Consider the following 4,528-nt stretch of genomic DNA (forward strand, 5'->3'; position numbering starts at 1 on the left):
CTGCCGACAATACGTCCGGCCGACGTGCCGGTAACTAACACCCCGAGACGGCTGACGAGCGCGACGACGACCGCGCCGACGGGACACGTGGTCCCGCGACACGGCCGGCCGCGACACGACGGACCGCCAGGGTGGTCCGGCACCGCCCAGACACAGATCCGACTACGAGCTTTTTAACCGCAACAACTTTAATATACGCTATTGGAGCTGGAATTACCGACGGCTGCTGGCACCAGACTTGCCCCTCCAATTGATCCTCGTTTAAAGGTTTTAAAGTGTTCTCATTCCGATTACGGGGCCTCGGATGAGTCCCGTATCGTTATTTTTCGTCACTACCTCCCCGTTCCGGGAGTGGGTAATTTGCGGCGCCTGCTGCCTTCCTTGGATGTGGTAGCCGTTTCTCAGGCTCCCTCTCCGAATCGAACCCTGATTCCCCGTTACCCGTTACCACCACGGTAGGCATGGAACCTACCGTCGACAGTTGATAAGGCAGACATTTGAAAGATGCGTCGCCGGTACGGAGACCGTGCGATCAGCTCGAAGTTATTCAGAGTCACCAGGTCTTTGCGCGGGCCGCGATCGGGACGCGCACGAAGCGCGCCGCGACGGGCCGGTTTTGATCTAATAAAAGCGTTCCTCCCGCGAGCGACGCCCGAGGGCGCCGCGACGGTCGGAACTCTGTCGGCATGTATTAGCTCTAGAATTACCACAGTTATCCAAGTAACTTGGGTACGATCTAAGGAACCACAACTGATTTAATGAGCCTTTCGCGGTTTCACCTTAATGCGGCTTGCACTGAGACATGCATGGCTTAATCTTTGAGACAAGCATATGACTTACTGGCAGGATCAACCAGGGATCTCGGTTTTACAACAACTGCGTCCCGTGACGGATCCCCGCGGCGACGCCGACCAAGGGGCGACGACGACGCGGACACTCGTCTCGGGACGCGTGCGTCCGAGCGCCGGTCCGCCCGTGGGCAAGCCGACGCCGAGGAAGGTCGAAACGACCGTGACCGGTATACGGTCACGGCGCACGACCGACCGCGGTTCGAGTGGGATACGTGCGCGGACGGGCGCCCGTAAACCGCGCGCTTCGGTCGACGCGAGCGCCGCACTGAGCACCCGCAGAACGCGGGGCGACTGCGGCGGCGGTCGCGTGCGGAAGACCGAACACACGCGGAGAGCGAGCGCTCGCCCGACGCGACGTGACCCGTGCGTTGACGAGAGTCGGGGTTAGCGCGTACGCCGTCCGTTTTCAGCGGACGGAGAATTACCGCGCTAGCGCCTCTCGCCAGGTTTATAACGGCCCCCAGCCGAGATCGTGGGGAAGCCGGGACGCGACGCGAAGTCCGTCGTCCCGGGGCTTCGCCCCCGGCGACCGCCGGGCACGGCGACGATGGCCGGCCGCGGCGGGAATGTTTTGGCGTCGAGAGCTCGTAACTTGCGGAACGGTAACGGGAGTCGTCATCGATTTTTGAAAAAAACGATTTGCGCGTCGGAGGCCCACCGGAAGGCGGGCTGCGACGCCGGTTGAGTTTTGCCACTCGGCGTGCGAGATGGGTCGGTCGCCGAAACTTGGACGGATACCATCGAAGGGCACCGGATTGCTGACCATTCCGAAGACTGGGGCAGACCGGTGCGCGGCGATGGACGCGTCGGCTTCGGCGTCGCCCGTGGCTTTGCTGGTCGTACGTGATTGGCGATCGGACGCCGGCGGAACGCCGACGACCGAGTCGCTCACAAATTTACAAAATCTCGAGTTTCACAATGTGCGACGGGGGGTGTTCACGCGTAGTGGTACACCCGGGTCGAAGGAACTTCGCCATCACCGTGCGTAGCGGTTAGGCGAGAATCGAAAATCCGTCAATCACCGTGCGTAGCGGTTAGGCGAAAATCACAAAATCCGTGCGTAGCGGTACGGCCGCGGATAAAGGATTACCGATTTAATTGTCGCGGACACCGGTGTCCTATAGTACTCGGAACGTACGACGTGAACACGTCTCGGGTACGTCGAGATCGAACCAACGGTTAACGAGTTATTGCACACGGAAAAACTACGTTCGAAAAGTTGAATTCGAAATCGTGTCGACGGACATCGCCGGGGCTGCCGTCATGTGCACCACCCCGGCACCGACGAATAACCGAGGACGTCGAGTGAAAAAAAAAAATCGAATTTTCACACACGGTGGTCCGTGCGACGGGACGGTACGGCGGGCGCGCAGCTCGGCGACGGTAATCACCCCTGTAACGTCGCGGTCAGCGCAGAAATTCTACGCGGTAAAGGTTTTCGGCAAAGGGGGATATCCCTGGACAACGACTCTGCGGTCTGCCCGTGATGAACGGTACGGTCGATGTCACCGGCAAACCGTGAAAACGGTTGACCGAGACCCCGCCGTCGGAATACAGTCAATCACAGTGCGTAGCGGTTAAGCGAAAATCAAATATCGGTCTATCTCCGTGCGTAGCGGTACGGCCGCGGATAAAGGATTACCGATTTAAATGTCGCGGACACCGGTGTCCTATAGTACTCGGAACGTACGACGTGAACACGTCTCGGGTACGTCGAGATCGAACCAACGGTTAACGAGTTATTGCACACGGAAAAACTACGTTCGAAAAGTTGAATTCGAAATCGTGTCGACGGACATCGCCGGGGCTGCCGTCATGTGCACCACCCCGGGACCGCCGAATAACCGCGAACGTCGAGTGAAAAAAAAAAATCGAATTTTCACACGCGGTGGTTCGGATCCGGTCACGGGGACGCCGCCGCGCACCAAGGGCGACTCCGCGCCTCGCCCGTCGATGAAAAATATTTCCGCGTACGGCACTCCGAGTCCGCGGGACGTAATAATTCTTTACGTTAGTCCACCTCGCACCCGTCGAACGCCGACCAGACAAAAATCGGCAATCGATGAAGGGCACAGTGTCCACGGATCCGGTCACGGGGACGCCGCCGCGCACCAAGGGCGACTCCGCGCCTCGCCCGTCGATGAAAAATATTTCCGCGTACGGCACTCCGAGTCCGCGGGACGTGCTCGCCGAATGCCCGCACCGGAATAATACCGGTAAACCACATCCACTTGCCGTATTAATATTTTACGTTAGTCCACCTCGCACCCGTCGAACGCCGACCAGACAAAAATCGGCAATCGATGAAGGGCACAGTGTCCACGGATCCGGTCACGGGGACGCCGCCGCGCACCAAGGGCGACTCCGCGCCTCGCCCGTCGAAGAAAAATTTTTCCGCGTTCGGCACACCGAGTCCGCGGGGACGTAATAATTCTTTACGTTAGTCCACCTCGCACCCGTCGAACGCCGACCAGACAAAAATCGGCAATCGATGAAGGGCACAGTGTCCACGGATCCGGTCACGGGGGACGCCGCCGCGCACCAAGGGCGACTCCGCGCCTCGCCCGTCGATGAAAAATATTTCCGCGTACGGCACTCCGAGTCCGCGGGACGTAATAATTCTTTACGTTAGTCCACCTCGCACCCGTCGAACGCCGACCAGACAAAAATCGGCAATCGATGAAGGGCACAGTGTCCACGGATCCGGTCACGGGGACGCCGCCGCGCACCAAGGGCGACTCCGCGCCTCGCCCGTCGATGAAAAATATTTCCGCGTACGGCACTCCGAGTCCGCGGGACGTGCTCGCCGAATGCCCGCACCGAATAATACCGGTAAACCACATCCACTTGCCGTATTAATATTTTACGTTAGTCCACCTCGCACCCGTCGAACGCCGACCAGACAAAAATCGGCAATCGATGAAGGGCACAGTGTCCACGGATCCGGTCACGGGGACGCCGCCGCGCACCAAGGGCGACTCCGCGCCTCGCCCGTCGATGAAAAATTTTTCCGCGTTCGGCACACCGAGTCCGCGGGACGTAATAATTCTTTACGTTAGTCCACCTCGCACCCGTCGAACGCCGACCAGACAAAAATCGGCAATCGATGAAGGGCACAGTGTCCACGGATCCGGTCACGGGGACGCCGCCGCGCACCAAGGGCGACTCCGCGCCTCGCCCGTCGATGAAAAATATTTCCGCGTACGGCACTCCGAGTCCGCGGGACGTAATAATTCTTTACGTTAGTCCACCTCGCACCCGTCGAACGCCGACCAGACAAAAATCGGCAATCGATGAAGGGCACAGTGTCCACGGATCCGGTCACGGGGACGCCGCCGCGCACCAAGGGCGACTCCGCGCCTCGCCCGTCGATGAAAAATATTTCCGCGTACGGCACTCCGAGTCCGCGGGACGTGCTCGCCGAATGCCCGCACCGAATAATACCGGTAAACCACATCCACTTGCCGTATTAATATTTTACGTTAGTCCACCTCGCACCCGTCGAACGCCGACCAGACAAAAATCGGCAATCGATGAAGGGCACAGTGTCCACGGATCCGGTCACGGGGACGCCGCCGCGCACCAAGGGCGACTCCGCGCCTCGCCCGTCGAAGAAAAATTTTTCCGCGTTCGGCACACCGAGTCCGCGGGACGTAATAATTCTTTACGTTAGTCCA

This window comes from Metopolophium dirhodum, chromosome 1, assembly GCF_019925205.1.
Source record: "Metopolophium dirhodum isolate CAU chromosome 1, ASM1992520v1, whole genome shotgun sequence".
Taxonomy (NCBI): Eukaryota; Metazoa; Arthropoda; class Insecta; order Hemiptera; family Aphididae; genus Metopolophium; species Metopolophium dirhodum.